Here is a 22,264-nt window from a genome sequence, read left to right as displayed (position 1 = left end):
CTGTGCAATTATAAGATGGATACTACCATATCACTTTCAGTAGAAAGTGGAGGCAAATTTTATTTCTTTTAAAAAAGGACAAATCGGCCGGGCGCGGTGGCTCAAGCCTGTAATCCCAGCACTTTGGGAGGCCGAGACGGGCGGATCAGGAGGTCAGGAGATCGAGACCATCCTGGCTAAGATGGTGAAACCCCGTCTCTACTAAAAAATACAAAAACCTAGCCGGGCGAGGTGGCGGGCGCCTGTAGTCCCAGCTACAGGGGAGGCTGAGGCAGGAGAATGGCGTGAACCTGGGAGGCGGAGCTTGCAGTGAGCTGAGATCCGGCCACTGCACTCCACTCCAGCCCGGGCAACAGACCGAGACTCCGTCTCAAAAAAAATAAAAATAAAAATAAAAATAAAAATAAATAAAAAAGGACAAATCTGCAAAATTACTTTTTTAAAGCAACAAATCTGTCATAGGAACTTCAGTCCAGAAAAATAAAGCAGGATACTGGGGGCCATGTTAAAGCTGAGATACTGTTTACTTGGGAAGCCGCATCTATGGATCATGGGCCCCTAATATCATGCTGATCTTTCATTTTGCATTCAAAGCCCTGGGCACAGCTAAGAGGCATATGCCAATGAAGGCCAGCCCAGCTGTCACAAATGCAGATATAATCAGGTGGATTCGACTGTACAGCATGGCACTGCCAACATAGCTCAGATTTCTATACCAGGGTTATAATCATAGCTACAATTTTGAGATATTAGTGCAATCTCTCTATGCACAAAATTGTGAATCAGAATTTGGTGATCCCATTACTAAGAGTCAGTGTGGTCTCTGGCAGCATACAACCTAATCCTTCTGGAAGAAATAAGGTAGAAACCACAGGGATATGAACCATTCCAGTGTTTCAGTAAGTAAATGCTAGAGCTCTGTGAACATCTAAGTAATGCAAACCTATCCACACCATTCCATAAGCTAAGAAGTTCATTTCATGTTTTCTCTTCTAAGTTCTACTGGTTAGGTGCAAATACTTGCCCAATTTTTACAGCCTTCTATCTGAGATATCTCTTACAAAAATGTTCTTGCTATATTTTATTTTAGAATCTACTGTAATTTTTTTTTCTTGTCTTCTTTAGAGAATAAAGGGAGGATATTTAAATGAGGTTTAGAGTTCAGAGTTAAATAAAGAGGGCAGTTTATTCAGCTGGCTATATCTAACACTGCTTTGAAATATTTATTTTATGACTTTGCCTTTTTTAAAAAGTCTTATTTATAAAGATGAATGGCCATAACTTCTGAATTTGGAGCAAAAGAAATTTATCAAAATGCCCAAGACCAGGCATCCAGACTAATAAAACTTCAACAATAATTCATATCAATACACAATGATCTCTAAAGCAACTCTCTACATGATAGAACAAAGGAAAGAAAGCAAAGTGATGAGCCTATTAATGTCACTGTATGATAATAACTTAAAAATTGTTTTGTAGCTGTTGCATTTCCAAAAATATACTGCTCAATAAATGGCAATCAATGCATGAAACAAGTTTATGTGTGTGTGGATGTGTGTGTGTTAAATAAAAAAAGAGAAATGTGTTTTATTTAACACTTAGAAGTTATGGAGACCAAGATGTTATAGTCACTCATTATTTATGTTTCTAACAGAAAAAGTAAAGAGATTCTTCATTTCAATTTCATATTCTACTTCTGTTTACACCTAGCACTTTATCATTTTATTATGGTTAGGATAAGATATTGCTAAGAGAGTTGAAGAATCTATTATCAAGCTTGAAGTTACTTTTTAAAAAGAAATATGTAAGAGGTAAAAAGGTGACAAGGGGACTAGGAAAATGAGATAAGAAGAGTGGGGAGGCAGGATAGGACAGAAAAGAACAAAATTGAAAGAGAGGATAAGGCAGAGAAGACTGAAGATTGAGCAGGTATGCATAGGGCAGAAAGTGAAAAGGAGAGAAACAGGCTAAGAAGGTGAAGAGGACAGATAGTGAAAAATGGAAGGAATACGAAATAAGTAGAACTCTAGATTCCACTGAGAAGTGTGGAGTAGTTAACTGTGTAGACAGATGTGTGGATAGATTGGTGTTGGTTAGACTCGAACTCTATCATGCAGTAACTCGATGAATGTGGACTAGTTTTTTAACCTTGGGATGGCAACATAATCTACTTTATAGGATTACTGTAAAGAGTAAATAAAATAATCCATGCACATATTTGGTATATGGTGAGCACTACTCATATGTTAGCTGTGGTGATAAAGATGGTGATGACTTCTCTGGGTCAAGTATGTATGTGCTTGGCTCACTGTGGAGTCCCTAATTGAGCAATTTATAGTTTCTGCCTTCTACAAACTTATATTATAAAGAAAGATAAAATAGGTAGACAAAATAATCCCTATTAGATGAAATATTTGTATTAATATTAATAATGTATTAATATTTCCATATTAATACATATGCTAAAGAGTTCAGAACACCAATACATCAATCAAAACCCTGCCAAGGTACAAAAAAAATTGAGATGTCACAATCCACATCAGGTATCTATAAAGAAGAAACTGAAGTGTATAGGGCAGAAAGAGCAGATGAAATGAGAATAAGGTGTTGTATTTCAGAGAGCAAGTAAGAACACAGTAATTGTGCGCACAGCAGTTGAAAGGGTGGGCTTTAGAATTGTAGGAATCTGGGTTCAAATTCCAGCTAAGCCATTTACTTATGAGTTAACTTTGAAAATGTTACCTATATCCTGGACCTCAGTTCTCCCATCTATAAAAGGGGAATGAAAATTCCTACCTTATAAAATTGTCATGTGTACTAAATTAAAAAATAAGCTCAGCCCAGTGTTTTAATAAATGAAGTTCTGATTACTTTATTATGAGTTTAGCACTGTAATCAGAGTCCATAAAAGTTTTACTAATAGATACTTCGTATGATGAAACCAAATAAAACCAGGCTAACTTAGCTGAAGGAAAAGGAGCCAGGAGCCAGAGCATGGACACAGCAAGTGGACTGTGTGTACGCAGCTGGTGTTGGGCAGTGGGAGGCAAGAGCAAAAGCATGTTAAGAGCTGTTCTATCAAAAAACATGAGCAGCTGTCCTCAGTTCCCACTGTGATGAAGACAAGCCTGAAAGAGTTTAAGGTTAAATTTTGAGGGAGAGTTTTATGATATGCAAGTATTCAGAGCCACTGATAAATATCATCAACAGTATAAGCTTTATTTGGAGAGTTGGAGCATTTTTAGAGATATAAGCAATAATAACCTTTATTAGTATTTTAAATACAATTCCACCTATAGGCCGATGGATGAAATATATGAATATAATCTCTCAGTAGGATCTTCCTATATAAGAAGACAAATGATATTTCCTTCTTGGTTAAAATTTAGTTTTGGAAGGCATCATGGAAAAACAAAGAATGAGGAAGAAATATGGCCCACTGACTAAAGAAACTGCATCTAAGAATCTGACATGGCAGGTCACTTGTGTTGATCTGTAGTGATTTCTCATTCTGATCCATTATAATTATATTTTTTTTGTTGTCTTATTTCATAATCTCTATTCATTTTAATTCTACCGATGAAATGTGGAGTGACAGCTAAGTATCATCTTTATTAGTAAATTTGGGAACTGAGGCATGGGGGAATTAAATGTAGGGCTTTTCTCTAAGTAAACCTTTTTGCCAAGGCTTACATTAAAAATAGCATAGTCAATTGACAACGTGTTATCAGACATAGACAATACTATTTTTTTTTTTTTTTTTTTTTTTTTGAGGCGGAGTCTCGCTCTGTCGCCCGGACTGGAGTGCAGTGGCTGGATCTCAGCTCACTGCAAGCTCTGCCTCCCGGGTTTATGCCATTCTCCTGCCTCAGCCTCCGGAGTAGCTGGGACTACAGGCGCCCGCCACCTCGCCCGGCTAGTTTTTGTATTTTTAGTAGAGACGGGGTTTCACCGTGTTAGCCAGGATGGTCTCGATCTCCTGACCTTGTGATCCGCCCGTCTCGGCCTCCCAAAGTGCTGGGATTACAGGCTTGAGCCACCGCGCCCGGCCGACAATACTATTAAGAATACAAGTAGGAATGAGTCACAAAAGAATAAGTGGGTAAGATTATGATTCATTACAAGTAACCAGGATTAATGAAGTGACATGAACACAGAAGAAAAGTGTAAGTGATTATCAGAAGGACAAAGCATCTTTACATAGCAAAGTCCTTAAGTAAGGAGAACATCATTAGAATGCAAAGTAGTTCATTGTGAAATGTTTCAAAGTACACAAGTTCTGCCTACTCCTCCTCCAACTGCTTAACTACAAAATGCTGGGATACCTTTGCCTGAGATATGGATGATACTGCAAAGCCTCACCAGGAAACAAACTCAGGTCAGTGAACCAGATGTGCTATGTTAATTCCTGGAGAAACTATCTCGTATTAGACTACAGAAATGTAAGAAGTTAACTCTTTTGTAGTATCTCATTAGTCTCTTCCACTCACATCCATTAAAAAAAAGTTAAACTTGGTTTCTTAATTTTGCTCTCTACAAGCCAATTCCCAAATTACAGAAACTTAGTTCCTAACCAACTGAGTTGAATCTGAAATGGTCAAGCATTCTTATAGAAAATAATTTTGCTTACAATCATTAGATCTATCTAAAATAGTACAACTGAGAAAGGAACAGTTTTATTAGTAAAGCAGGGGAGAATAAAAGGCAATTGAGAGGGTAATATAAAAGATGCAAAGAGAGACAAGTGGAAGCAAGGTCCTGAAATAGATGAAGTGGGATGGTATAAAAGCTCGTGGTGAGAGGGTTCAGCCTGAGAATAGAATGACTGAATTCTCACTCACAGAAGGAGAGGAAGGATAAACATCCAGAGAAGACATATTGAAGAAGACATCCTATCTCAGAGGATGGCCTAAGTCAGAGGTTCTCGAAGTGTAGTCCTCAGACCAGCTGTGTTGCCATCACCTGGGAGCTTGTTAGAACGGAGCACTCATGAGCACCACCCTGACCTACTGAAATCAGACTTCCTGGGAAAAGGCCCAGGAAACTATGTTAGAAAGAGCTTTGCATGTGATTTTTATACATATTAAAGTTTGAGAACTACTGATCTAAATCTTCTCAAGCAGGTAAACAGATCATCGGCTGAGAGCAAGGGGTTAGAGTATGGACTTCAGTAGAACAGATTTAAAACAAGTGCCAGGAGGAATATAGAATGGAGGTGAGAAATCAATGAAAGGCTAGCACTCATGTAAAGTTGGTTACCTTATCTTTCCAAATTAAGTCTTCTTGTGAGCTGGCTTCTAATCTCCAAGCACAGTAATAATGAATCTATGTAAAGCTGCATTCTGATTTACATATGGCTATGACCCTGGAATGACAGTTTGATTATAATTTAGAAACTTCTAATGTATAGAATAAGTCAACCTAAGGAGAAAAGAAAACAAGACAAGGTTTTTCTTAAGAAGACTAGAGAAGGCAACACACTAGAACAAAAGTCACCATATTCAGAGTGAAGTCCATAACTCTTCTAACTGGGTAGCCTTGGGCAAGTTATTAAACTTCAGAGCTCATTTTTCCCATCTGTAAAGTTGAATCTGGCATGCATTTAACCAAAGAACAAAGAAGGGGAAAAACAAATAAGTACATAAATAACTACAGCACAAAGCATATTATGATGAAGGCTATGATGGGTGTATTAATGCTTAGAGAGCAGAGAGAAATTAGCAATTAATTCTGAAAAAGGAAAACAAGGAAGCCTTCATAAGTGAAGATGAAGTACAGCTAGACCAGGAAGGGTGAGAGAAAATTTACCAGATGGAAGACCATAAAGGTAAAGGGTAGGAAAGGGCAGAGCAAACTTAGGGAATAGAAATAGCCCAGTGTGAATTTATAACAGCAAGACCATGGTAAGGGATAGTCTCATGTAGCTCCCAGATCAATTTTTCAAACAATGCTCAACAGCCTGAAAATAATGGGCAAACTTGATAGGGTAAGCAACTCAGTGCTAGGAATCATTTTTCATTTGTCAGTATGTAGCTCATAAATATTGAACTTTCGGTAAAGGCCTCTCTCAGGATTCTTCCTGCCTGGCTGTAGAGTAAAGGAATCAAAGGCATAATTTCTGAAGGAAGTGTTCATCTCTTTCATTTTCCATACTCCTGACATGGAGATTATGGGTACTTCTAGAGCCACTTGGCAGAAGGACTGCCTCTTTGAAAAATATTGCTGCTCTGCGGCCAGAATTTAAATAGATTCCATAGGAAATTGCATAGGAAAGGAAGAATACACTACAATGTGCTTTTGATTAACCTTTTAAAAGTGGGTGAACTTTTTATTCTCAAAGTAAAATTCATATATTGAATCTCTAGCAAAGAGACCCTGCTAAGCACCTTTTTCCTATCTTGGAGCATGCCTCAGTGGACCTGAGTGAGCAGAAAGCAATTGTCCTTTTGAATTTAAAAACAGTTCTGGGCTCTCCTCACTGCAGCATGCTTACACTGAAGACAAAAGAGCAGCAGGCTGCATATTTCTGGAAGAGAATGCAAGGAAAGCATCTTTTTCACATTGATCTGATTTCACATTTCCAGGACTAAGCAACAGGCTGATCAATCACTATTTTATACCTCCCTCTTCTGGAAAATGCTTATTTCTGATGCATTTACTGTTTACAATGTCTGAAAATCTTCCAAAGTACGAGATTTAAAGAATATCCTAATGGTGGATATGTGGATACCTGTGGTCCTACATAAGGTAAAGTATGAATCATCTCTTTAGTTAATGAATTATACACCACACACATGAGTCTTGAAAGTTTAGTCCAAAGAACAGCATTTCATTGGATTCTAACTTCACATGTAGGAGTCACATGTCAATCCATAAGGATACATTTTCTGGGATTTTTAAAGATGTCCACAGTGTGAAAACTCTAAAAAGGAAACAATTTCCTGAAGGCAAAGTGTTTATGATACACACTTATAAACATGATCCATCCATGTGCTGGCCTGCAAGCATTATTAAGTACCTACTTAGTGTTCGTTCTGCACAGAGCTATGTGCTGGCCAGCAAAGTATTATTAAGTACCTACTTAGTGCTCTCTCTGCAGAGACAACAGTAGGCTGGTTTTAAGCACAAGATAAAAAATCTGAGTCAAATGCTAGCCTAGTATGTTACAACTGTGTTTTCAAACCTTGTGAAGGTTCTTTTCTCTGACATCACCCTAACAGAATGAGAGTGCTTGATTTTTGAGAGTTCAGTTCTGGGTAAATTGACCATACAGTTGTCCTTTCCCTTGGTAACCTATCTTTATGTTAATGACAATGTTCTGGACATGGGCTAAGAGGTCCCTTTATAAGTTGTTCTCAACTCTTGCTACATCACTTGGCTTCACTAAATGGGCATCACTTTCAGCTTAGATTCCCTCCCCTAACATGTTAACCAGGTACCATTTAGGAAGTGGTTGATAACATGCATGATTACCCTATTCCTCAATAATAATTATCAACACCAATAAAATAATTACTTTGGATGTTGTGAAGAAACACACAGTTTTTTTTTTTTTTTTTTAACATGTCCAAATAAAATACATCTTTAATGTCTCATAGAATCATAAACTCACCGACGGGGCTGAAATGAACTGGTATGCACCAAGCTCAGGCTCCTTGGGCAGATTTCTCATTTGCAAGCTGATAATTAAAGAGAGAGTAAGTGCCCAGCAATGGAGGCTCATACCTGTAATTTCAGCACTTTGGGAGGCCAAGGTGGGCAGACTGCTTGATCCCAGGTGTTGGAGACCAGCCTGGGCAACATGGCAAAACCCCAGCTCTACAAAAAATACAAAAATTAGCCAGGGGTGGTGACACACGCCTGTAGTTCTAGCTACGCGAATCCCTTGAGCTCCAGAGGTGGAGGCTGCAGTGAGCTGAGATCGCGCCACTGCACTCCAGCCTGGGTGACAAAGTGAGACCCTGTCTCAAAAAATAAATAAATAAAGAGAGAGTAAGTGTGAATGCTAGCAAGAATCACAAGTGTGTGCGAGAAGAGATGGAGTAGAAGGCAAAAAAGAGAGAACATCCCCTATCAAGGTTTTATTGATAGACTATTAGAGGTAGTAACACCTGAAACACCATATAAACTGCCTGAATGTCAAAAGTCTCAAATTTCCGTTGAATTTCTGTTGGCCAGTATTTCTCTGTCAGAAAGGAACTTTAGAAAAAGGCTTTATAATTACATAAAGTAGTAGAGGAAAAGGAGAATACAGTTTTCAAACAATTTCTCTCTTCAGTCAGGAGTTTCTCATCATGATTTTCATAATTCATCATCGATTTGCATTATTTTAAAGAATTTGTTATTTTTTAAAATAATTTAGGCCAGGTGCAGTGGCTCACACCTGCAATCCCAGCACTTTGGAAGGCCAAGACAGGCAGATCACAAGGTCAGGAGATGGAGACCATCCTGGTCAAAATGGTGAAACCCTGTCTCTACTAAAATACAAAAAATTAGCCAGGCATGGTGGCACGAATCTGTAATCCCAGCTATCTGGGAAGCTGAGGCAGGGGAATCACTTGAACCCTGGAGCGGAGGTTGCAGTGAGTTGAGATCACAGTGAGTGGAGATCGCACCACTGCACTCCAGCCTGGGTGACAGAGAGGGACTCCATCTCAAAAAAAAAAAAAAAAAAAAAAAAAGCCAAGTGTGGTGGGTCACACCTGTAATCCCAGCACTTTGGGAGGCTGAGGCGGGCGGATCACGAGGTCAGGAGATCCAGACCATCCTGGCTAACACGGTGAAACCGTGTCTTTATGAAAAATACAAAAAATTAGCCAGGCGTGGTGCAATTTTTATAAAATAATGACCATAATAACACATTAGTAGGGTCCCTTCCAGGACCCTGGAAGGAGTCTCTGCAAGTGAGGAGCCCTGAGGCTTCAGCTTTTATAGTTTCACAAATCTGTGTCTGTTATAAACCCAAATCTCCACTGCCTTCACTACATCCAAACCTAGAGGGAAATTCCAGCCAAGTATAAATCCAATGCTCTTTACCAGTTCCCTTTAACCCATAGAAAGACTTATATTTTCACATGAGGAATAGTTAAAAATCAAAGGCAGGCCAGGCGCAGTGGCTCATGCCTGTAATCCCAGAACTTTGGGAGGCTGAGGTGGGCAGATCACTTGAGGTCAGGAGTTCCAGACCAGCCTGGCCAACATGGTGAAACCCCGTCTCTACTACAAATACAAAAATTAGCCAGGTGTGGTGGCGGGTGCCTCTAATCCAAGCTACTTGGGAGGCTGAGGCAGGAGAATCACTTAAACCCAGGAGGTGGGAGTTGCAATGAGCTGAGATCACACCACTGCACTCCAGCCTGGGCGACGGAGCAAGACTCTGTCTCGCCTCCCAAGTAGCTTGGATTTCAAGGGCAAAAAAAAAAAAAGAAAAATTATTGTAGAAAATAGTTAAAAATCAAGGGTGAAAAATATATTGTAGGCAAATATATGTTCCTATAACTACAGGTTTTATAAGCATTCTGTTTGTATAGAGTACATATTATCAAAATGTTCCTCTTCATGTTCTTAGTGACTAAAATCCATTTCTCTCTTAAGTTCCCTGCCTTTTTGTTGTTGTTGCTTAAACAGTATCTTCTATCGTGGTTCCCAGGCTTAGATCAGACAGACATGCAGATATGCTTCATTCAGAAATAACTCGCCAAAGACCTCTGCCTGATTCTGAAGCTCCTTGCAAGCCTCTCATACAGAGTGTCTTACAGAAGTCCAATCCTGACTACTGACCAGACAGCAGGTAGAGCACACGGCCATCCTAAACCAGGCACCTCTACAATCAGAAGAGGAGCCTTCGTGGAAGCAGGTTGGCAGACAGACACTTGTCTTTTCTTTGTTTTTTTTGTTTTGTTTTGTTTGTTTGTTTGTTTGAGAGACTGAGTCTTGTTCTGTTGCCCAGGCTGGAGTGCTGTGGCATGATCTTGGCTCACTGCAACCTCTGCTTCCCAGGTTCAAGTGATTCTCCTGCCTCAGCCTCCCAAGTAGCTGGGATTACAGGCATGTACCACCACACCCTGTTAATTTTTTGTATTTTTAGTAGAGATGGGGTTTTCCCATGTTGGCCAAGCTGGTTTTGAACTCCAGACCTCAAGTGATCCACCCACCTTGGGCTCCCAAAGTGCTAGGATTACAGGCATGAGCCACCACACCCGGCCAGACGGACACTTTTCAATAGACCTTTCTAATTTGCTTATCAGCTTTTCTGAGCTTTGTCTTAAGAATAAGGCCTCATTATTAAACCACATATCGCAGTGTTCACTGCCATGAATTCACCGAGTTAGGTTGAATTTTGGTAATGTCCTGCTATATATCCAACACAGACTTAGATACAAATTATTTCTACCTATAGAGAAAAATATTATCTTTGGGCCATTCATAACTCTCCACTTAGAAATCGGGAATCTGAGTCAAGAGAATCATTTGAACCTGGTAGACAGAGGTTGCAGGGACACGAGATCACGCCATTGCACTCCAAGAGTTCCAGGGCAAAGCTCTGGGCAACAGGGTGAGACCCGTCTCAAAAAGAAGAAAAAAAAAGAAACTACTTAGAAATGATAAGGCCTCATTGTCAAACTACACATTCCACTGATTACTGCCGTGAATTCACCCAGTTAGGGTGAATTCTGGTGATGCCCTGCTATACATCCAACACAGACCTATAATACAAATTCTTTCTATCTACAGAGAAAAATATTATCTTTAGGTTTTCATACCTCTTTCACTTAGAAACAGTAGTTTCATTCTTAGACTCAGCTGCTTCTCTGGTAAAAATCATTGCATCATAGCAATTCACCCAATCTTAAGGCATACACTGACTTTTAACATTATTTAGAGTAACCAACCTAAGGGAGGTGACATCAAAGTCATGAAATCACAGAGTAACAGAATCTTGGAACACAGGGAACCTCTGAGATGACTTGGTTGTACCTCCTATCCAGCAGAATGAGTCTAATCCCCAGAGCTCAGGAGCTTGTTCAGCTGGCCCCACCTAAACACATCTACTGACAAGAAGCTCTTTCCCTTAGAGGCCAGGCTGTTTCTTTGGAAATTGACTTTAGTATTTAGAAACTCTTCCTTGTATTTGCTCTCTTATAGGCCTTAGTCACCCATCCACCACTCCTCAGCTGGAAGCAGCCAAGAATAACATCTCATTCTACCAATGACAATCCCTCAAATTCTTATGGGTTATATACCATGTTCCACTTAGGCGTCTAATTCTCTTTCTACTATTTGGCATAATTTCTTGACCTGTCACTATTCTGGCAAATGCTTCTAATGTTCTCTAAGTTGTCAATATCCTTCTTAAAACATTTCATCTAGACTTAAAACTATTAACCGAGATGTGGTCTATTATGACTATTTGTATATATATACTTCTTTTTTGTGCAATAGCATTTATACAGTCCACAAATGAGTTAACTTCTGGGGGCAGAATTTGATCCAAATGCTTGGATCAAATTAAGCTCATGACCAATTGCATATAAAACCAGAACATGAGAACATAAGCCAGATTCTCTAAGAGGAAGTAAAGCATACATCTCCAGAAGTAAAGCATCTTAAAATAATCATCTTCCTGTAGATGTTTAAGGGATGGAATTTTATGATAATTTCCCCCCGCCACTAACCTGCTGCAGAGTTTGTCAACTGAACATCAAAAAAGCTCATCATCAGATTTTGCAGAAGACCTCTTGTTTATCCCAGCCTAAGTGAATGTTCTTTTTTGAATTTTAATCACTTTCTGCACAATGTTGGTATAGTGTCAAAGCCCAAAGTAGGCATTAAATAGTTAGTTGCTGACTAAGCCATTAGACAAATGAATGACTAGTTCCCACTCTCTCCCATCCTGTCTTTAATAATGTTGATTGTTTTTCATCAGTGTATTTCTCCCCACGTCACCCTTAAAAGCTATAGTTCTCCATTAGGGTTCTGGACAGTGATAATATCATTGCTTCTGCCATCAAATGATTCTGTTACTTTACAAAAAATCCTAAGCTGCCTAAGACCCCTGTTTTTCCATCTGAACAATCCGGTCATTTTATTTATTATTTAAACAAAGACATACAGTACTTGTTACAGATCAGCTACAGTTCTAGGCACTTAAGAAATATAAATTCATTTAATCTTCAGGAAAACCAGACTGAGGCACAGGAAAGTTAACTAATTTACTAAAGATTATATAGCTAGCAAATGATGAAGCTGGGATTTGAACTAGGCAGTCTGAATTTTGTATGTGTGTTAACCACTAGGCCATGCTACCTATCCACATGCTCTGACAGCATAATGTTTAGGTAAGTAGGAAGGTCAATGATCACACTCCTTGCATCGTAAGTGAATATCTTAGTGTATCAAAAACTGCTTGATTTTCCATTAGTTCCTCAAATAGTATCTTCTCCTTCCAGTCCTCATATTTTTGAAAGTTACTAACCAAAGGACAAATCACTCAAAACATGGCATTTTGAACATAGAGTGGATGCCTTGAGTTGATTTGGATTCCTTCCAGTCACAACTGTTGGAATTATTTACCTGAAATGTTAAGGACCATGAGAGCCAGTTGACCTATTGCCAGAACAAGACCAAATCAAAAAAGTGCTATACCAGGTACCAGGAATCTGAGGGAAAAGGAAAAACGTACTTCCTCAGAAAAACATCTAAGTATAGGCTATTTCAGCTTAGTGCTGGTCCAGCTGAAGGTAGGAACAGAAAAGTACTCAGATATTTGCATGCAGCTTACCATAGTGTAAATAGTGACTTGTACCCTTACAAATAAGAAAATTTGGAGGACTTAATCCAAAATGTCCAGTATAATTGTTAATAATTACACTATCTCTTCTATCCCAATATGCATGATCCACCCCACCACTACACTTCCTCCTTTATCAACTGTTTGTGCACATAAAAATATACGAAATAATTTACATTTCCCACTTCCCACTAGGCTTTCCTAAGTTCCCTGGACCCACCTATTCCAATGAACAGTGAGAAAATGCAGTTTGTTAGCAGTAAATAATAAAATAGACAATAAGGGTCTTATCTCAAGTTTCCAAACTGTCTCTCTTTCCCAGAACAAGAAGCTTTCTAGAATAATATCATCTAGAACTATCTTTTGTCATAAACTCATAATCAAACATAACTCCATTTTAGAGACGTTAAAAATTCATTTGAAATTTACCTTGCCTGACATTTACAGGCAGATTTTTAAAAATTTGTTCTTCGATCTTGTGGGATGAGCTGAAGCAGGCGCTCTTGGCTCCGCGCAGCCCGCTGCAATCCCCGAGGAATGTGCCGCCGAGCAATCACCATGCCTGGGCACTTAAAGGAAGGCTTCAGTTGCGCGGTCATCAACCGATTGGACCAGTTATTTGACAACGAATCGGACCCCTTCGAGGTGCTGAAGGCAGCGGAGAACAAGAAAAAACAAGCTGGCAGGGGCGGCGTTGAGGGCCCTGGGGCCGAGAACGGCAGCTCAGGCTGCGGCCCAGACCAACTCCAAGGCGGCATGCAAATAGCTAGCTGCGCAAGGAGCCCCAGAAAGACCGCAAGAATCCGCTGCCACCCCAGCGTGGCGTGGTTGACAAGAAAGAGGAGATGCAGCCGCCCCTGGCGGTTAAGAAAGAAGGAATATGGGTCATTGTTCTCGTGCCAGTAGGCGCTGAGGTCCCGGTCCCTCAGCCTCCTGCTGCTGAGCCAGTGAACTCAGGTCGGGCCTCTCAGCTGCCCACATAGGCGATACTCATCTTGGCCCTGGGAAGAAACTCAAGAAGAAGCTTTTGAAACATACAGCTTAGGTGGGGTTTGACCTCTGCTGGGCAGCTCCCAGCTATAGGCGTTCCCCTGCTAAGCAGAGATGACTGCAGAATTGAGAGAAGCCATGGCCCTAGCCCCACAGGGCCCAGTGAAAGTGAAAAAGGAGGAGGAGGAAGAAGAAAAGTTCCCAGGTCAGGTATCCAGCCAACAAGTGCACTCTGAAAACATGGAAGTCTAGACCCCAGGGGAGGGTCGTCAGACTGGGGAATCAGAAGAGGAAGAAAGGGTGCTGAAACCAAGAACCTTCAGTTACTGGTTCCAAAAACTGAAATATGTGAGGAAGCTGAAAACCCCCTCATCATATTCGGAAAATCCAGAAAGTTGATTTTTAAGGACCTGAGTTAAGACAAGCTTGTGAAAAAGAAAACATGTTAAAGAGGCAGAGAATAAGGAAGGAAAGGAAAGATTTCAGATTAAGTGACAGTGAATGACTGTCACTTACCTGAAAGTTTCAAAGAAGAGGAAGATCAGAAATGTAAGAAATCTGGGGGAAAATACACCCTTAATTCTGACACTGTTAAAAATCCAAAAACCCAGCTTGGGTGAAAGTCTTTTACATTGTAGTGCGTGTGGGAAAGGATTTAGTCAGAGTGCAAACCTCATTGTGCATCAGAGAATCCATACTGTGGAGAAACCTTTTGAATGTCATGAGTGTGGGAAGGCCTTCATTCACAGTGCAAACCTCGATGTGCATCAGAGAATCCACACTGGACAGATACCTTATGTTTGCTCAAAATGTGGGAAAGCCTTCACTCGGAGTTCAAATCTGACCATACATCAAAAAATCCACTCCTTAGAAAAAACCCTTAAGTGCAGTGAATGTGAGAAAGCCTTTAGTTATAGCTCACAAGTTGCTTGGCACCAGAAAGTCCACATTACAGAAAAATGCTGTAAATGTAATGAGTGTTGGAAAACATTTACTGGGAGCTCAAACCATATTGTCCACCAGACGATCCACACTGGGGAGAAGCCCTCTGCCTGTAACGATTGTGGCAAAGCCTTTACCGAGAGTGCAAATCTTATTGTACATCAGTGAAGCCATACTGGTGAGAGGCCATATGAGTGTAAAGAGTGTGGGAAAACCTTTAGTTGTTTTCCACACCTTATTATGCACCAGAGAATTCACACTGCACAGAAATCTTATGACTGCAGCGAATGTGGGAAAGCCTTCAGTCAGCTCTCTTGCCTTTTTGTCCACCAGAGAATTCACAGTGGAGATCTTCTTTTTGTGTGTAATGAATGTGGGAAGGCCTTCACATGTAGCTCATACCTACCTATTCAACAGAGAATCCATAATGGAGAAAAACCTTACACGTGTAATGAGTGTGGAAAGGCCTTCAGACAGAAGTTGAGCCTCACCATGCACCAGAGAACTCACATTGGGGAGAAGCCCTATGAATGTAAGAAGTGTGGTGTAGCTTTCATTTCCAACTCATACCTCATGCAACACCATAGAACCCATCTTGTTGAATAACAAGTAAAGAAGAGAAAGACTTCCAGCATTGGTCATAACCTTCTGCCTCCCAAATGAGACAGCTTCTTGCTGTTTTGTTCCTCCTTTATAAAGATGAGGGCTACGTCCTTAAAAGTTACAGTTTTCAGGAATGCAGCACAAAACATAAGATAAACATTTCAGAAGTTAATTTAAAGAAAACTAAAAGTAAGCACCTGAAGGCAAGGACTTTAACTGAACCTTAAGCAGTCATGTTTTCTGAAATGGAATGTGGCTTTCTTAGGAATGGATCATACAAAGCTAAGTAGTAATGATTGTATTTGGGGAAAGGTCTTTTTTGCTTAATTTTGTTTTTAAAAACTCTGAAGACTGCTTGAGCAATAGGCAGGTTATCCCCCTGGTTGAATTCTGGTTGAACCGTGTATTCTAATATTTCTGGTTAAGTGGTGACTAGATAAGGAAACCACTTGGGGTTGCAATTCAACAATTCACTTATGAATGTTTATAGGCTTTCCATTTCCTAAGTAATTTTTTAAAAGCTAGTCAAAAGAAAAAACCTTAACTGTCTACTGTACCAAAAATGGACAGAAATAGGAAATGGCCTTTTTCCTTACTGTCTATACCCCCTGAACCTTGATATTGTAAAGCCCTGGAGACCTCTGAATGAGTCTCTTCTGACCATTCCCTAGTCTGCATGGCCAAGCCCTCAAGAATTGATGGACACCACACATCAGCTATAGTCATTTGCTAAGATTGACAACTCCTTCTCCAAATAACTCAAGCTTCCAATTCCCATCGCATTCCATTTGGGTAAGATGCAACCAACAGCCCCCTTCCTGGATAGAGGAATCAAAGAATAAAGCTTGCCTAGAGGAAAAAGAAAAAGAAAAAAAGAAGAAGAAGGAATAAGACAAGTTAGAAGAAGACCTGATCAACAACTTCAGGGTGAAGGGAAAATAACTGACAGAAGACCAGAAAGGAGACTACCTTGTGAACAAAGATTTGAAAAGCCACTTGAATAAAAGGGTGAAGGAGGTGAATTTTCAGTTGATAGACCAATTATTGACTGACCTATTCGAGGTCGTGGTGGTCTTGGAAGAGGTCGAGAGGGCAGTGGACGTGCAACGGGTCAAGGAGATGGATTTGATTCTCGTGGCAAACGTGAATTTGATAGGTATAGTGGAAGTCATAGATCTTGTTTTTCACATTACAGTGGCCTGAAGCACAAGGACCTGTAACATGGAGGTAGCGGATCTCACAATTGGGGAATTGTCAAAGATGAATTAACAGAGCCCCCCAAATACATTCAGAAATAAATATCTTATAATTGCAGTGACTTGGATCAATCAAATGTGACTGAGGAAACACTTGAAGGTGAAGAACATCATCCAGTGGCAGACACTGAAAATAAGGAGAATGAAGTTGAAGAGGTGAAAGAGGAGGGTCCAAAAGAGAAGACTTTGGATGAGTGGAAGGCTATTCAAAATAAGGACTGGGCAAAAGTAGAAACCTTTTCAATCCCTTTATACCCTTAACCTAACTTTCTCTTACTGGTGGGTAATAACTGAAAATAAAGATTTTTTTTCATGAAAAAAAAAAAAAAATATCTGTTCTTCAAGATCATCACATTCAGTATAAGAAAATCAAACTCTTTCTGTCCAAATGTACTGTTGTGGCTTTGTCAACTCGACAGAATCCTCTGGGCCCAGCTATTCTACTTGTCAACTCTTGACTCAGGTACTTGTTCCAAACCAGGGGACCCCTCTGCTTTTCATTAAAGATTATTATAACTAACTTAGACAAAAGGAAGTGAACTTTGTCACACAGCACCAGAAATCCCAGCACTTTACAGAATAATCATTCTTTATCTTTAGAATGTACACAGAGTTGCTCAATTGACAATAGGAAACAAACTTTTTCTCAAAAGAGAATCTCTTCCTTTTTCATTTCTTCATGATTTACCCCAAAATAAATATATTCCAGTGCACCATTTCAAACAGTTTAATTCATCCATTTGTGTTACTATGCCCTAGTTACTTCTAATCTGGAAAGAGGGTCACATTCCCTTCCTTTCCTTGTAGTGGAGAAGACAGAAGATACTCATAATGATAGACATTAGCAAGTGCATTCTGTGTGTGTGCACACACAGACATTAATAATTTAGATTATTAGTTCTGCTAAGGACTCTAGGGATTACCTAGGGTTAAGGATGGCCTAGTTAAACCCTCTTCAATCTCTTTATGCCCTTAACAAAACTAAGATAACATGGCAGAGACTTCCTTGGTTCTTTTCCTTCTTCCAGTCTCTCAGCACACACCTGTACAATGGATTCATGACCCTCCTACTTTTCCTGTGCTCCACACTTGCCTGTTTCTTCTCTCTTTCCTCTTGACTTGGTTCACTCTGTTTCTGAGCTTCCTTCTTTCCCATAATCTACCACCTTCCAGAGAGCTCATTCACACAGTGCATCCATGCATTGCATGTATGTGTTTCTGATGGCACAACTCCACTGCTAATTCTCTAAAATTTCAAAAGTAAAATAAGCAAACTTACAACTTTCTGCTTCAGATAAAGCAAAAGGAGACTTTCATTTGGAACACAAAGAGAGAAAACTAATATTTGAGTCAGAAAGTAAGCTCCCGTTCACCATTACATCCTTCGCATTGAGAGTAGTACATGTACATCATAAATGCTCAATAAACACATCCACTTGCAGATAGCTGAGGAGCTCTGAGTCAGCAGCAAGTAGTAGATAATAAAAGAAAACTGAATTAGAAGTCAGAAGACTGAGCATCTAGCACCAGCTCTGACTGAATCAAGTTATGTGACTCTGAGCACTTTTTTTGGGGGGGGCGGTAATATCAACAGGGTAACACTAAATTATTTCTAAGGTATTTTCTGTTTTTAAAATTCAATGATGATAAAACATGAATTACAGCTAAAGATTAAAAGGCCTTCAAAGAGGTTTATAGTCCAACCACTACCACTCCCTTTATTTCATATTTCCAGAAAGATGACTATTTGTCCCATTTGAAAATTTTCCAGGAAAACATTTGATTTTTCTATTGTCATCTGCATGCAAATTTTAGTATAAGAAGATAGTTCTCAGATTTAACCCAAAATCCATTTCTACGTTTATACTGCTGCTAATCAATTTAGGACTTAAATATCTAATTATAAAATTTCACAACCCTCATAATCTTGGCATGTAATTTTATTTTCAATGCAAGTATTAAAAGATATGGCCAATAAGGCATAAAAACATTTTCCCTGAAGTCGTGTCATTGACTAAATCATGGAGCTTGTCTATTCAGCTTCTCTCTCAATATACATTTATAGTGGGACATGACTAGTTTTCACCTAAGAAAACCCTGCTTATTAAATTATATTTCATTCACCATGACTCCTTATTTATCTCAGTAATATGTAATGGAAAAGTAAATAATACTGTATTACATAAATGCTTAGAGAGATGACAGTAATCTTATTCTAAATTAAATAAAGAAAAGTTAAATAAATATTACAATCTTTTAGTATGAACCTTAAAATAATAAATCTACCTCCTTATATTTTATAGCTTATTCTTGAATATTTATCAGTGTAATACTGAAACTAACTTATCATTAATTATTTTCTGGATTTTTTTTTATTTTTCAAAAACTTAAGTTAGATTGTATGCTAGTTCCCATTCAGATCTTAATATAATTACTAAATTCATTTTTAACACATCCTGATTTTCCATTTCAGTAATGCATTTTAATGCATAGCTATATATCCCATTATAAAACTATGCAGTAGGAAGTGCTGACATTACAACCTTGTATTATAATTTTTGAATTTGACGACCTTCCTAGATGTACATATCCACACACATACACATGCACACGCACACACACATTTTGTTTTCAAATATCTAAAAACAAAGACTCACTCTTAAACCATAATACACCAGAAACAAAAAAAGAAAATTGCTTTCAATAATGAGTAACCTTATGTTTATATAAGGTAATTATTTATATAATCTCATTATCTATTTGAAAACAGACCTATGGGGAAAAAAGCAATAGTTCATTTGCATATTATGACAAAGTGGTTTATTTATTTTTTATTTTTTTAATTTTTTTATTTTATTATACTTTAAGTTCTAGGGTACATGTGCATAACGTGCAGGTTTGTTACATATGTATATATGTGCCATGTTGGTGTGCTGCACCCATCAACTCATCAGCACCCATCAATTCATCATTTATATCAGGTATAACTCCCCAATGCAATCCCTCCCCCCTCCCCCCTCCCCATGATAGGCCCCATTGTGTGATGTTCCCCTTCCCGAGTCCAAGTGAACTCATTGTTCAGTTCCCACCTATGAGTGAGAACATGCGGTGTTTGGTTTTCTCTTCTTGTGATAGTTTGCTAAGAATGATGGTTTCCAGCTGCATCCATGTCCCTACAAAGGACGCAAACTCATCCTTTTTTATGGCTGCATAGTATTCCATGGTGTATATGTGCCACATTTTCTTAATCCAGTCTGTAAATCTATACTTGAATTAAGGAAGTTACTCAAATCTCAAGTTTTTGTTTTCCCCTTGCAACTCTTTTTGTGTAGAAAAGTAAATAAGGAATCCTAAACAAGTACTATTAAATTTTGCTTAACTTCATCTTAATGAGGAATGACTTCATCATTCCTATGGCCATGCTGAAAAATTAAACTTATCTCTGAGACTCTGTGTTGAGAAACATGAAAATCAATCTAATGACAGAAACAGAGCTATGACCTGTATCAGATGGATGAGAGAAAACCAACATTTCAAATAAATCCTTAACAGAGTAACATCCATTTTCATTGCTAAATTCTGTGTCTATATGTGGGTTGGAAATGTATCTGGGTGAACATTAGATTTAATACTCAGTTTTAAGACCCTACTTCTGAAACCTGTCCTGGAATAGTTTTATGACAACTTGCTTATGTAGCAGCTTTGGCCTCTGGGTACCATGTTTCTGACAGGACAGGAGACTCCATACCAGAGGGAGAACATTCACAATCTCTTTGGAATCTGTAACTTGGAGGGGTCTGCCAGAGGCAAAATCTTAAAGAAAATGATGCTCATTCGCTGTGTTTTTCCATTCTCCTCACCTAGTCCCTACCAGTCTGTCCTGCTAGCAGCTGGCTTCCCTAAAGCTAGATGTTCAGGCCTCAGTCTCACTGGATTAAATCTTCATGCAGTGGACTTTTTCTTTTTTTCATGTCCCCTTCCATAAATACTAAGAGAAATCCTGCGCTGGAGGTAGAATCAAGAGCAAAACACAACTGGCTCCCAAAGTGCTGACAGACTATTGGGAGGAAGACAAACATTTATGAAACAGTCATACAGATAAACACAGAATTCTCCTGCTGGGGACTGCCACCAAGGAGACATTCATGGTGCTATGAAAGCACATGATAGGGGAATATGATCCAGTCCCAGGGTTCAGGGAAGGCCTCCCCAAGGAAATGACAATTGGGCTGACAGTCATGATGTAAGGGGTTCACAATGGAAAGCAAATGGTGAGTTTGGGGACCTGGAAGATGATCAGTGTGGCCACTGTCAAAAAGGAGGATTATTATATGAAGCTGGAAAAAGGAAGGCAGGTGTAAGACCTTGTGACTTTTGGGGAAATGTTAAAGATTTATTCTAAAAGCCTTGGAGAACATTGATGAATATTATGTGGATAATGAATGAAATAATGAGGTCAGAGTTCAGAAAAAAGGTCCACTGTGGTAAACAGATAGGGTTTGGGGTTGAGGAGGGCAAAGTACAGCCAGCCTGCCTCCTTCCTTCCCTCCACTATTACAAGGGGCAGATGTGTCCTCCTTTGCTAGGGCCCACATTTCACTCACTAGAACTGCTCTTATAAATCACCTCTGTCCCTTTTTCTTCCTTATTGGCAAAGAAGAAGTTCATCCTAGGAATAAAAGCATACCCCAGATAGTCAGAGACAAGGAGTCTTCAATTTTTCATCTGCAAAGCATGACTAATGGTGGGATGTTGGGCAGCTGAGGACTCTAAGATACATTTGGAAACATGGGATCCTCTTTAAGCCTCTCAAATGATATTAAATCAGGTCCTAGAAGACCATTTGAAGAAAACACACCAGAGCCCTAATTATGCCAATTAGTCTTCATTGACTAACAATGAAAGATAACTATTTCCTTACTGACAGGCACTCAAATGAGACTGGGTATTAATATAGCCTTCATTATTAAACTTTTTTTTTCTAGATTTCCTATTAACCTACCAACTATTAACTATTAGGAAACACTCTTTTTTGCTTTTGGGTTGATGGATGGTGTTTGCAGATTTAACATTCTGCAGATAAAAATATAAATTTAACATACAAAATTACTGCAGTCATAGGACTATTCTAATGGGAGTTGAACCCTTTCCAGAGAGGAACAAGCACCATCAAAGTCAACCATTTGCATAAATAAGTAAGATCCATTCCAAACTTCCTGGAAACTAACTTTAAGTGCCTATTATGGGTCAGCAGCATGATAAGCAAAGTACTTAAGCAATTTCATTTAAAACTCACAACAAAAGCATGTGGCAAGTTGAAGAAAATGTAATGTGTTAGCTAGTAAAAGTGATAGCTAGTAAAGTTAGAACCAGGATTGGAAATTTTAACCTGCTTACATGGTGTATTAGTTGGCTTGGGCTGCTATAACAAAATACTACAGTTTGGGTGTTTAAACAATGAAAAATTATTTCTCACAGTTCTGAAGGTTGGGAAGTTCAAGATCAAGGTGCCAGACACTTAAGTTCCTGGTGAGGGCTCTCTTCTGAGCTTGCAGATGGCCACTTCTCACCATGTCCTCATATAGCAAAGAGAGAGGACTCTGGTGTCTCTTCCTCTTCTTGTAAGAGCACCAACTCTATAGGATTGGCAACCTATCCTTAAGACTTCATTTAACTTTTACCA

The 22,264-nt window shown here is 39.1% G+C and overlaps 1 protein-coding gene and 1 pseudogene across 3 annotated transcripts in view; one reads left to right on the top strand and one right to left on the bottom strand.

Annotated features, from left to right (window-relative positions):
* The window catches only part of GHR (growth hormone receptor), a 345,092-nt gene that overhangs the window by 275,691 nt on the left and 47,137 nt on the right, over positions 1-22,264 (bottom strand). Inside the window, exon 2 of one of the 3 annotated variants that reach the window (XM_031935400.1) lies at positions 7,726-7,818. The exons of the other annotated variants lie outside the window; for them this stretch is intronic. The gene's annotated coding sequence lies outside the window, so the exon portion shown is untranslated. The remainder of the gene's footprint in view (positions 1-7,725; positions 7,819-22,264) is intronic. 3 annotated transcript variants of the gene reach the window in all.
* LOC111545602 lies at positions 13,349-16,842 on the top strand (annotated as a pseudogene).

Source organism: Piliocolobus tephrosceles, chromosome 4, assembly GCF_002776525.5.
Source record: "Piliocolobus tephrosceles isolate RC106 chromosome 4, ASM277652v3, whole genome shotgun sequence".
Classification (NCBI taxonomy): domain Eukaryota; kingdom Metazoa; phylum Chordata; class Mammalia; order Primates; family Cercopithecidae; genus Piliocolobus; species Piliocolobus tephrosceles.
The sequence above is the reverse complement of the archived record's forward strand: the minus strand, read 5'-3'. Positions and strand labels throughout refer to the sequence as shown.